This window comes from Natrix helvetica (assembly GCF_964273705.1).
Source record: "Natrix helvetica genome assembly, chromosome: 1".
NCBI classification, from domain to species: domain Eukaryota; kingdom Metazoa; phylum Chordata; class Lepidosauria; order Squamata; family Natricidae; genus Natrix; species Natrix helvetica.
In genome coordinates this window covers 356,615,235-356,628,517 of record NC_138548.1, presented here as the reverse complement: position 1 = coordinate 356,628,517, position 13,283 = coordinate 356,615,235, and the positions used below count along the sequence as shown (strand labels likewise).

At 45.5% G+C, this 13,283-nt stretch overlaps 1 protein-coding gene across 2 annotated transcripts in view; it reads left to right on the top strand.

Annotated features, from left to right (window-relative positions):
- Positions 1-6,303, top strand: part of LOC309384262 (uncharacterized protein) — a 58,970-nt gene extending 52,667 nt beyond the window's left edge. The window contains exons 3-4 of one of the 2 annotated variants that reach the window (XR_014173992.1): positions 4,234-4,609; positions 5,822-6,303. The gene's annotated coding sequence lies outside the window, so the exon portion shown is untranslated. Of the gene's footprint in view, positions 1-4,233; positions 4,610-5,761 lie in introns of both variants that reach the window. The other variant, XR_014173993.1, reaches the window with a different exon arrangement.
- Positions 6,304-13,283: the final 6,980 nt, after the last annotated feature.

The following is a 13,283-nucleotide window of genomic DNA, read 5'->3' as shown; positions in this document are numbered from 1 at the left end:
AGTGGTTGGGAGAGGAGCACGGCTTGGTTTAGCCTCCCTGGACATCGCAGCAGCAGCCCCAAGTGCGTCGATCTCGCCATTTTTTGAATCGGGGCATGGTGCAAGAGGGGGGGAGTGAAGACCTTTTTCAGCTGGCACAAAGGACTTCCCCGGACTTGCTTTAGTGAGCACGGGCCCGCACCCCCACCACCGCCAATCCGGAAAAGGTCTTTACTCCCTCTCTCTTGCAGCACGCCCCGAAGCAAAAAATGCCGAGGACTTGCAAGGTCCCCGAACTTGGGCCGGCCGTGCTGCTTAAGCTCCCGCCACCGTCCACAACCCCGCGCTTTCTGGCGGCCCTGCGGCCCTGCGCTATAAGCGAGCCAGGGATCCTTGCAAGGCCGCAAAAGGTCACTGGACTTGCTTACAGTGCAGGGCCATGGCAGCCCCCGCCCCACACTTAGTTACTTACCTCCTCGGAATCAGCAGGCAGCAATACAGAGCCAAACAGGAAAAAAGGTAAGTTGGTTTAGATAGGGTTCTTAGAGGCGGGCGGGGCAATTTGTGAGGTAGCCAATCAGTGAGCGGTGGGCGGGGCTACGATAGTGCAGAGGGGGGGAAGTGAGTAATGGAGTGGCTTCTGGACGGGTTGGGGTGAGCGAGCGAGCGAGTGAGCAATATGGCCGGGGCAGGAACTTACTTCTGGGTCCATTGACCAACTGGTTCGGCCGATCCGGTGCGAATCGGCAGAAACCCACCACTGCCGCGACCCATTAGAAGCTTGGAGGGGCTTCTCCCGGTGGTAGCACTTGGCGTGAGGTGCTGAATGAGGAGGAATTGATCAACCCGTGTTTGCCAATCTCCCGACCTCATCCTAGATAGGGCTTCTTTAGCGAATCTCACCATTCTCTCTGCCTGTCCATTACTGGCCAGATGTATGGAAAGATGGTTTAATGGTGGTGAGGAGGACATGGCTTGAGTCCTGAACAGAAAAGTTGATCACATGCTTCAATGTTGAGTGAAGAAGAAGAGACGAGAGGAAGGGGCTTGCTGGGATTTTTATAATCTGTTCAACGTATAAAAAATACTTTTGTTTCAAATTTACTTATGCACAAGTTTCTTCTAGTTCTTTCAGAAATGGAGGGTTCTATCTTTTCTTTACCTTCCCTTGCCCAAAATATTTCTCACAGACATTGTAGAGAAAAAGTCAATGTCCTTGAGTTGTTATCAGTCTCCACAAAGCAGCTGCAAACCCTCCAACTTCAGTAGAATCAAGGAAAGTAAGACAGAGGATACATTGTTTCAGAAGAAAAAAAGACCAAGTTCTGGCTTCTGAGTGGCAGATTCAATTTTTTTTTCTTATTCGTTTCAGGCTTAAAAAACAAAACAAAAATCTCTAAGTGTCTTTAATAAAATTTAATAAACAGTAGGGGGAAGAATTGTTAAGATAAAAAACGGGTTTTAGTTCAGCCAAAAAATAAGGTAACAAGAAGTAGGGGGGGGGAAAAAAAACAATTCATTCACTTAAGCGGAGAAACGGGAAGCGTTACGCTCACTTCAATCCACAAAACATTGTTACATAGAAAAAAGAGACAAAAAACTTTCTAAGGCAGTCCAATTAAGATAAATTTCGCCGCTTTGTTCTTAGCTTAAAGGACAAATTTATCTTTAAAAACTTTCTTTTCTTTTCAAAGAAAAGAAAAAAAACCCTCACCAAATAGACTCACTTTCACTTTCACTGCCTTTCCTCCGGAGCCGTCTCCGACTATGTCAGCCTGGGGGCTGTCTGTTTACCGCCGATTTGAAGAGCTTCCCTTGGGTCAAACAGGGACCTTGCGATGTCCCTGTGACCAGCAAGGATTTGTCTCCCTTTCACCGTCTCTTCGGGAAGGCGTACGTCCATGTGAATCAACGGCGGTCTCGTACTATCGAGACCGCATGTTGTGTTGTTGCGACGTCTGGCTCTCGAATCTCACTTTAATAGTCTTCTATTAAGATGTGTATCTTACTCCATTCCTTTGCTTTGTGACATGCTCACCATAAATTATAAAAAGCTCTTCTTTATATTTCCAAAATTCAATGCTTTTATAGCATTCCCTAACCATATCATGCCATAAATAGTCATGCCATCAAAATCTTAATTCATGGCCCTCTAGCTCATGTAACCTCTTAATTTGGAGAGTCACCCACTCTTTTTGCCAGACAAAACAAGCATCAAAGTACAATTTCAAATCTGGTAAACCCAACCTCCTCTTTCCTTAGCATCTTGGAATAATTTATATTTAATTCTTGGTTTTATCCCTTGTAATATAAACTTAGAGATCTCCATCTGCCATTGTTTAGATGGAGTATCACTTACAAGTTTTTGTAAAGTATAAAACAGAAAATGTATTTTTGGTAATTTGGGTGCTGGAGGTTAAAACGTACAAAGAATGGTTATAGGAATTGGGCATGTCTAGTCTAATGAGAAGGACGAGTGGAGACATGACAACAGTGTTCCAATATTTGAGGGGCTCCTATGAAGACAAAGACAAGTCCATTTATTTTCCAAAGTACCAAAAGAAACGATGGATGGAAACTAACCAAAGGGAGAAGCAACCTATAACTAAAAAGAAAATTCCTAACGATTACAGCAATCAACCAATGGAATAGCTTGCCTTCAAAAGTTTTGGGTGCTCCGTCAATGGAGGCTTCCAAAAAGAGATTCGAAGTCCACTTCTGAAATGGTAGAACAGAAAGTTGGACTAGAAGACCTTTAAGGTCCCTTCCCGCTCTATTTTTCTGTTATATATTATATTCATCTTAATTACAGCGATTCTATCCAATAATTGCTATTCTAAGAATCTGTATAGACTCAAGTCAACCAGAGAATTTCATGGTTGAGTGCAAATGTGAACTTGGATCTCCGTAATCTTCCATGGGTCAAATAAATCATCATTAATCTAAGGTTATTTTAGCATTGTGGAATATTTCCTTTTACCTTTAATGTAAATAGTTTTCTTTTTTACATCTTCTGCAACCATTTTATAAACAATTTCTTTGAATCTTACAGGCAAAGAGAATGCCAATAAGAGAACTCCAAACAACTGAGAATAACAAACAACGTTAAAAAGGAAAGCAAATCAAGCCAAAAATCAAAACATTTCCATTTCCTTCAGAAACTCACAAAATTCTCCTTCTTCCCCAGCAGGTGATCAAGTAGAGATTTCGAACTGGAAAAAGTAGAGTATGCAATACACAAGGATATGAATGTCCTGACTGTGGGAAAAGTTTTCAGTCAGAATTCCTGCCTAGTGAAACACCAGAGGATTCACACAGGAGAGAAACCCCTTGAATGTCCTGATTATGGGAAAGGTTTCAGTCAAAATTATGATCTGGTGAGACACCAGAGGACTCTCAAAGGAAAAAAACTATGAGTGTCTGGATTGTGGAAAAAGTTTCATTGATAATTCCAGCCTGGTGACATACCAGAGGACTCACACAGGAGAGTAACCATGCTAGTGTCCTGTTCCTGACAAATGTTTCAGTCAGAATTCCAATATGGTGATACACCAGAGGACTCACAGGAGAGGAAACACGTTGAATGTCCTGACTGGGAAAAAATCATTAGAAATCGACTCTTTGAAATCTGACACATCTCAGATTTAGACCAGTAGGTGGAGAGAAAAAAGTGGAAACTCTTGCTTCACAAAGGTTGTTCAGAAATTGTGGAATTGCTCAAAAAGGCTTTTGGGTGATGGGTGTTTTAAATTGATTTTGGAATTCCACCATGTGGAGTTTCCATCTTGTATCTTCTTGTCCTCCAGATTATGAGCGCCATAATTCCCCAGCCATGATACAACTAATCCTCAAGATGCAACTGTAATGGGGCCTGCCAACTTTGGTTGCATGTTGTAACGGTGGTTAAGTGAGATTATCTTGCTGAATTACCGCCACCCCCTTCTCTCCCTGATGAAGCCGTCAAATGAATGTGCAAGTCATTAAGCGCAACAGCGGCTACCTAGGGCAGGCTCAGGCCTGACTTACAAAGGCTTCCTTATCCAAACATTTGGTTCCTCCTAAGACTTTCCCTCCCTCACAGTTCCCCGTAGGTCTTTCCTTCCACCATAGTGAGGCAGGACATAAAGTGAAACTTGGATATAAGAGTGAGACGAGACTTGAAATGAAGCAGAATAAAGTGAAGGAACACTTTCTAAGCCTGGTAGAAAAACAGGAAGATTAAATGTCAAGCCTCAAAACTCACACCTACCGCAGGTTCAGTTAAAGTTCAGTTAAAGTTCAGTCAACCACAAATACTTTATTGGAAACTTAGACGCTTCCTGCAAATTAACTGTGACCCCAACCTGAAAAGGGGAAACAAGATGTTTATCTGCTTCTTGCCTAGTAACAGCAACTTACCAATTAGCAAAGATATAATCTATTTCCGTGTTAGGCTGTTTTTGAGGAACATATAAGAACGCATGTCTCCAGAAAGAGTTTGTTTAGATGTACAAATGGCTGTCTTGCCTATCTTGCTCTGAACCTTGGTACCAAATAAAGTTACTTCTTTTGATCCCGAACTCTGAGTCCTTAATTTTCTGCAACAATAGAGTCTCCCCATGGTCCCCATAGGCCTCTCCATCCCTCACAGGTCTTTCCTTTCACCATAGAGCAGGGGTGTCCAAACTTTCTTCAAAGAGGGCCAGATTGGATGAAGTGAACATGCTGGAGGGCCTAACATTTTTCCGAACATTCTTTGAACAATTACAATTAAATGCAAATGAATTATTTTATGCCAAGTTAATTGCAAATGGCATACTTTTCATTTCATAACTCTCCCCCCCCCCTTTACCTCACTCGCCCCATTCAAACACCCGGGAAGAGCAGCTTCTCTCTCATTCCGGCAGAAGAGCTCCGGGGTTTTTTGGGGGGTGGGGGTGGGAGTAAATCCTTTTCCCTTCAGACGAGGAGTTTAGTCAATCCGGCATCTCTTTTCCCTTCCTCAATGATAGCCTTGCCTCCCTATTTGCTTTGAAGGAATTGGGGCGGTGGGTGGGGGGGATACAAAACACAGAGGGGAAAATACACGCACACACTCCCGGAAGACAGGAAAAAGGCTGGCGGGGACCGAACAGGCAACCCCGGAGCAGAGCCACCTCAAAAGAAAGTCGTCAAAGCGGGTCCGCGCACGCATCCACACGGACATTTTAGGTCCGGCGCAGCAAGAGGGCGGCGGGAGGCGCGGGGAAATAAGCCGGTCCTTGGGAAAGCTTTGTTGACTTCCGGAGCCGTCCCTTGCCGAGCGAGCGGACGGAGCGGCGCATGTGCCCCATCTCCACAGAACAGGCGGGCATCGCGCTCGGTCTCGCCGCTCAACCAGCAGAGAGACTTGAGGCGGGCTCTTTCCTTTGCGGCTGCCCGGCGGAGAGGACGTGCCGGCCGGCAGAGCATCGCGGCAGCCCTCCCTTTTTTTTTCTCTAACACCCCCCCCTCCAACATCTCCCCGCCGCCGCATCATTTCATCTGGGAGGGATTGGCTTGGCACCTTTTGTTTGACGGAGGCGAAGTGTGAGCGCGCGCGAGAAAAAGAGGTGGTGGGAGAGAAATTTGAAAGGTCTTCTGCTTGCCGCCCTCAATCGGAAGGGAGGGCCGTGGGCAGGCCGCATTTACATAGAGCAGGGAGGGCTGTTAAAGGGCCGTATTAAACCGCCCCCCGGGCCGCAAATGGCCCGCAGACCGGACTTTGGACATGCCTGCCATAGAGTCTCCACATGGACCCCATAGGCCTCTCCATCCCTCACAGGTCTTTCCTTTCACCATAGATTCTCCACATGGTCCCCATAGGCCTTTCCCTCCCCCACAGGTCTTTCCTTCCACCATAGAGTCTCCATATCATCCCCATAGGCCTTTCCCTCCCTCACAGGTATTTCCTTCCACCATAGAGTCTCCACATGGTCCTCATAGGCCTTTCCCTCCCCCACAGGGCCCCCACTTTACTGGAACCCTGCAATACTTAGGCCTGACTCCCTCCCTACCAGGCGTCACAGCCTCTTCCTCTTCCATACCTTTTGAAGATCTCTGAACCTCATGTGGGGAAGAGGGCAGGATATGCATCTCTTGCCTGTGTGACTGTGTCAACGAAGCAGCCATTACTTTGACTGTGCTCTGTATTAATCCCTAGGCCATGCAATAGACGTGTGGAAGCAGCTGCCATTTTGCCATGTCTGCCTCTATGTCAATATGGTGGCTGCTTCTGGTTCACTGTTGTGTGGTAGTTGGACAAACTGTTCTATTTTGCTACCTTAACACTTTGTAGACAGTGTTACGGAGTTGTGGGTGCACTGAAAATGCTGGCTGTGTCTACAGGGAAAGGTCAAAAGCCACAAGTCCCCACTCATACAAACAATCCATTTCCTCAGAATGAAAGTCTGAAGCTCAGATGGAAATGTGTAAAGTGTGTGTTATTTGGAGGATACTGGATCTTGAAAGCTGCAGTCTTGAATTTGAAGCTGGAATAGCAGGAACAGCTGAATGGATAGATTTTGTGGGGAGGAAGAAGGTCCAGTTTGGTGGTCACCGGCCTAGAGCCTAAGAGACACTCATTTCCTGTCTTGCTTTAGGCACAAAGCCATCTAAGAAACCTTGGCCTGTCCTGTCCTCTCAGGGGAAAAGAACGTGCCAAGGAAACTGCAGGGAAGTGGGAGTGCAGGATAACCCCCAAAAGCCTACTTTTGCAACTCAGCAAACCTTGAAGAGTGAAGCCTGACCAACTTACCTTCTCAAGATTCGTGAGGTGCTGTGCCATAAACATTTATGAAGTTCTTGTTTGTGTGCACAGCCTATATATGATTTCCAGCTTCATCTTATTAATAGAATAATGAAACAATGGACAATAACTAGAAACATCTATCCTCCTTGCTTCTACACCACTTCTAGATATGAGAATTTATTCATTGTCTCTGATCTTGTTGTCCCCAAAACTGGGCTCTTGCTTGGTGTCGAAGCCGATAAGTCACCAGACACAAGGTGTGATACAGAATTATACTTTTATTTTGATACCAAGATATAAGGAGCCCAGTTTGAAAAGCTAACCAAGGACCAAGTCCCTGCCAAAAACATACCAGTTAGTGGCTAGAGTAGATGTCCGTCATGTCCCTGGACTTTGTCAGTGATAAAGGGAACTCCAGGCTCCAAGAAATAGCAGGAACTCTCATTTCCAAAGGAAAAGGGAGCACAGTCTGAGCCCACTTTGTTGCTGCTAGGCCAAAGTGGGAATTTGGGTGCTGCAGATTGGCTTTTCCATGGTCCCTTCATAGAGATTCCTCTCTGTTTGTTAATGTGCAGCTGTGGCCAAGCAGAGAAAGTGACCTTGTTTCTGTAGAGTTTATATGTGGAAGGGGAAATGTTTTGAGTGGTTTTGATATCCTCATGCTTTTTCTGAGGAGGGCTTTTGGTCAATTCCATTTGCCACCCTTGCCATGGTCCCCCATCCTTTCCCCCACTGGAGTGCCCTCCTCTCAAATGTAGTCCGGGTGATATCCTTCCTTCTGTCCAACTTGGGTTTGGGTTTAGGGGATAGACTGGTTTCAGGGAGGTGAAGGACACAATATATGCGACGATGGTGATGAGAGGAGCGGACTAGCTCAGGTCTCACTTTGTTTGGTGTTGCAGAGGACCCCAAACCATGGGCCCTGATGCTTCCTCCCTCCTCAAGATCCCTAACAACTCCAGGATCCCACCCCCTTCTTGGGTGGGAGTAGGCAACTGGCCTAAGTTCACAACAGGCTAAGCGGTTGTTCAGGACCCTTTCCACCAGCAGGGCACACACAAATACCAAACACAGCCATAGAGGACTCATGCCTGCCAATTTGAAAATAAGTCAGGGTAGTTTGATGGGTCTAGGGCTGAGAGGGAGATGATCTCTTCAGCATGAAAATCAGGAACCTCACTTCCTCCTCCTGGGGTTCAGGTTCAAGGAGTTCAGTCCAAATTCTCACTCTCAGTTGGACAGTCCATACACCCAGGAGAACAGTCACAGCTATAGCTGTGTATTGCAGTCCTACCATTCCTCGAAATGGGCCAAGTCAGCAAAAGTCAAGAGGAAGGTGTTGAAATGCGAATTAGAGGTGGCCTTTCATTTGAAAAGAAACTTGAGTCCCAAGTCTCCATCCCCCTGTGGTTTTGGGATCACAGTTCACTGTTCCGGCACCTCCTGGTCTGGGCACTTCTTTACGTGGGAATGATGGCTCCATGAGGACAGGCCTTTCCCCTTCAGGGTAGTATATGTGGTCAGCAGCACTTGGAATGGGCTTTCCACTTCTCCTGGAACAGGGAGTCGAGCCGCCACAATTTCACTAGGACCCAGTCTCCTGGTTGAAAGGGATGCACTGGATGGCCCAGGCCCAAGGGTTCGTTTTCGGCATGTAACGAGAAAGAGAATTCAGGACCCCCAGCAAGCTAGCTCACATACTGATGGAGGGTCTCCTCCCCCACCAAATGCACAGCCTCCCCACCTACTATATAGAACTGATAGGCATGTCCATACAGGAGTTCAAAGGGGCTAAGGACATTATGTTTTCGTGGGGCAATTCTGAGCTGTAGCAAAGCTGTGGGAATGGCCTGCAGCCAGTGCAGCTGGGCTTCCTGAGAGAGTGTGGATACCGGCTACTTCTTTAGCTTTGTTTGTATGGCATGGAAAAGCCTCAACCCATCCAGAAAAAGTACACACAAATCCAAGAGATCTCTAAATACCAGTTTCTGGAGAAATTCAGTGAAATCAACTGTATTTTTCGGAGTATAAGACACACCTCCCCCCCTAAAAGAGTGTGAAAATGTTGGTGTGCCTTATACACTGAATGCAGCCATTTTTGTCCTCCTGAAGCCCTGCCCCCGCATACCGTTTTTGTGAAAAATGGGCAAAAAATGGACCCCCTTTTCACCCCTGCAGGTCTCAGCAGGGCTGGAGGAAGGGAAAAATGCCCCCGTTTTGGTGAAAAATGGGGACGTTTTTGCCTTACCCCAGCCCTGCTGAAGCCTGCAGAGTCCTGCTGGGGGCTGGGGTAGACCAAAACTTTTTTTCTTACTTACCTTTTCAAAATCTTGGTGCATCTTATACACCGGTGCATCTTATACAGTAATAGTGGACACCAATGGATGTCCCCTCGGCAAGCCCGCCCACCTCTGGCATGGCAGTGAGCAGTGTGCCTAGTGGAGCTGACCAGATTCCATTGGGTCCAGGGTGGCCTCTGGGCAGAGGTGGGATTCAGCAGGTTCAGATTGGTTCGGATTGGTTTGGGCAAACCAGTTATTAAAATTCTGCCCAGTTCGGTGAACTGGCTAATTTGACCACTGGCTGGCCCTACCCACACCCATTTTGGGCCTGAAAAACAGCTTGGAAATGTCCCCCAAAATGGCCAAAAGCCCTCCCATAAACTGCCTGAAAAATGGCCCAAAAAGTAGCCCCAAACCATCCCCAAAAATTGTCTGAAAAACGGCTGAAAACAGGCCACAAATGGGCCTAAAACCACCCTGGAAACAACCTGAAAAACAGCCCAAAAGCAGCCCAGAAAATGCCTGAAAAACAGCCAAAAATGTCACAAATTACAGCCTGAAACAGCCGCAAAATGACCTAAAAGATGGCCAAAAAACAGCCAAAAAACCAGCTTGTAAATGGCCTGAAAAATTTCCCATAAACACCCCAGAAACTGCCTAAAAATGACCCAAATATGGCTCAAAAAGCCTGGAAATGGCCTGAAAAACTGATGGAAGCATTTGGGATTATGAGCGCAAAAAAAGGAATCTCTTTGTGAGCCTGAGCTCTTCCCAAGAAGCTCCCATGTGGAGCACAGCCACTTCTTAAAAGATTCCTCACCATGGTTTGGAAACCGCTGGTTGGTTGTGGAAGGCTGAAGATGTGGATTCTACAGATTTGGAATGAACAGATTTGATGTGTGATGAATGGACTTTGAAGGGAAGTTGGTTGTCACTGGGAAATGGACTTGCCATATCTAACTGGAAAACTATTTGGACTGGACTCTTTGGGGAAAATGGATCGACAACAGAGGTTTATGATTTTGAGGAATAAAACACAATAGTTGTTTTATTGTTCTCAACCAAAATATTAAGAAAAAGTTTTATTTGTAAGAATCAAACAAAGATATTTCATCCCGGACAGATCAGAGACAATGATTATGGTGATATATATAAATCTGTTTTTGTCTTCTTGAACTCCTTTTTCCCTATTTAAATGTTGTGTCTATTGTTTTGTTTTGTTTTAATTTCTTTCTTTTTTTGAGTCTGTAATTTAAATTAATTTTCCCGAATATTTTTTTTTGAAGCCACTTTACGAGAACCAAGTTCATGGACTGCTCGATTTCTAACCCGCCTCTAAATTCATGGAAACCTAGCATTATAGTCTTGGAAGGGACCCTGGAGGTCTTCTAGTCCAACCTGCTGCTCAAGGCTTTATACCACCCCACTTAAACGGTTGTCCAGCCTATTCTTCAAAATCTCCAGTGATGGAACACCCACAATCCCTGGAGGCAAGCTATTGCATTCATTCATTGCTCTTACTGACAGTCAATTTCACTTTACTTCTAGGTTGGGCCTCATTTTAACAAGCTTCCACCCATTATTTGTTTTCCTGCCATCCGGTGCCCTTGAGAATAAGTCAATCCGCTCTTCTTTGTGTCAGACGCACAAGTACTGGAAGCTCACGTCCCTCGTAATGATCCTTTATCACCTTTGTTGCTCTTCTCTGCACACTTTCCAGGCTCTCAAAAACTTTTTTGTATCATGGTGACCAGAACTGGACACAGTATTCTGAGTGTGGTATCATCGATATTATACAATTCTCTCTCTTCTTGTTGTCTTGACATTATTCCTTTTGATGCAGCCTAGGACTGCATTGGCTTTTATTGGCAGCTGCAGCACAAAACTGGCACAAGTGGTATTTGTCCACTTATCATGCACTCCAGGGATACATGGCTTACCCTTTTGGAGATCTCCCAGACACAGCGAGCATTTTCAGTGCATCCACAACTCTGTGACACAGTCTACAAAGAGTTAAGGTAGCAAAATAGAACAGTTTGTCCAACTACCACATAACAGTGAACCAGAAGCAGCCACCATATTGACATAGAGGGAGCCATGGCAAAATGGCAGCTGCTTCCACAAGTCTATTGCATGGCCTAGGGATTAATACCGAGCACAGTCAAAGTAACGGCAGCTTCGTTGACACAGTCACACAGGCAAGAGATGCATATCCTGCCCTCTTCCCCACATGAGATCTTCAAAAACTATGGAGGAGGAAGAGGCTGTGACGCCTGATAGGGAGTCAGGCCTACGTATTGCAGGGTTCTAGTAAAGTGGGGGCCCTGTGGGGGAGGGAAAGGCCTATGGGGACTATGTGGAGACTCTAGTGTGGAAGGAAAGACCTGTGGGGGATGGAAAGGCCTATGGGGACCATGTGGAGACTCTATGGTGGAAGGAAAGACCTGTAATGGATGGAGAGGCCTATGGGGACCATGTGGAGACTCTATGGTGGAAGGAAAGACCTGTGAGGGATGGAGAGGCCTATGGGGTCCATGTGGAGACTCTAGGGTGGAAGGAAAGACCTGTGAGGGATGGAGAGGCCTCTGGGGACCATATGGAGACTCTATTGTTGCAGAAAATTAAGGGACTGAGTTCGGGATCAAAAGAAGTAACTTTAGTTGGTACCAAGGTTCAGAGCAAGATAGGCAAGACAGCCATTTGTATATCTAAACAAACTCCTTATGGAGAAGGGAGTTCTTATATGTTCCTCAAAAACAGCCTAACACGGAAATACATTATGTCTTCACTAATTGGTAAGTTGTGGTTACTAGGCAAGAAGCAGATAAACATCTTGTTTCCTCTTTTCAGGTTGGGGTCACAGTTAACTTGCAGGAAGCGTCTAATTTTCCAATGAAGTATTTATTTGTGGTTGACTGAACTTTAACTGAATTAACTGAACCTGCGGCAGGTGTGAGTCTTGAGGCTTGACATATAATCTTCCTGTTTTTCTACCAGACTCATTCTGCTTCATTTCAGGTCTCATCTCACTCTTATATCCAAGTTTCACTTTATGTCCTGCCTCACTATGGTGGAAGGAAAGACCTACGGGGAACTGTGAGGGAGGGAAAGTCTCAGGAGGAATCAAATGTTTGGAAAAGAAAGCCTTTGTAAGTCAGGCCTGGGCCTGCACTAGGTAGCCGCTGTTGCGCTTAATGACTTGCACATTCATTTGACGGCTTCATCAGGGAGAGAAGGGGGTGGCGGTAATTCAGCAAGATAATCTCACTTAACCACTTTACAACATGCAACCAAAGTTGGCAGGCCCCATTACAGTTGTATCTTGAGGATTACTTGTATCATGGCTGGGGAATTATGGCACTCATAATCTGGAGGACAACAAGATAGAAGATGGGAACTCCACATGGTGGAATTTCAAAATCAATATAAAACACCCACCACCCAAAAGCGTTTTTGAGCAATTCCACAATTTCTGAACAATCTTTATCAAGCAAGAGTTTTCACTTTATTCTCTCCACCTACTGGTCTAAATCTGAGATGCATCAGTGTTCAAAGAGTCAATTTCTAATGAATTTTCCCCAGTCAGGGCATTCAAAATGTGTTTCCTCTCCTGCGAGTCTGCTGGTGTATCACCATATTGGAATTCTGACTGAAACATTTGCCAGGAACAGGACACTAGCATGGTTGCTCTCCTGTGTACGTCCTCTGGTGTATCATCAGGCTGGATTTGTGACTGATACCTTTCCCACAAGTAGGACATTCAAAGGGTTACTCTCCTGTGTGAGTCTTCTGGTGTCTCACCAGGTAGGAATTATTATTAAAGCTTTCCCCACAAATAGGACATTCAAGGGGTTTCTTTCTTGTGTGAGTCCACTGGTGTGTCACCAGGTTGGAATTTTAACTGAAACCTTTCCCACAAATAGGACATTCAAAGGGTTTCTTTCCTGTGTGAGTCCACTGGTGTGTCCCCAGATCATAATTCCGACTGAAACTTTTCCCAAAATCAGGACATTCAAAGGGTTTCTATCTTGTTTGAGTCCGCTGGTGTGTCACTAGGTTGGAACTTTGACTGAAACTTTTCCCACAATCAGGACATTCAAAGAGTTTCTTTCCTGTGTGACTCCTCTGGTGTATCACCAGATGATAATTCCAACTGAAACTTTCCCCACAATTAGGTCATTCGAATAGTTTCTCTCCTTTGTGACTCCTCTGGTGTATCACCAGATCATAATTCTGACGGAAAATTTTCCCACAATTAGGACATTGAAAGAGTT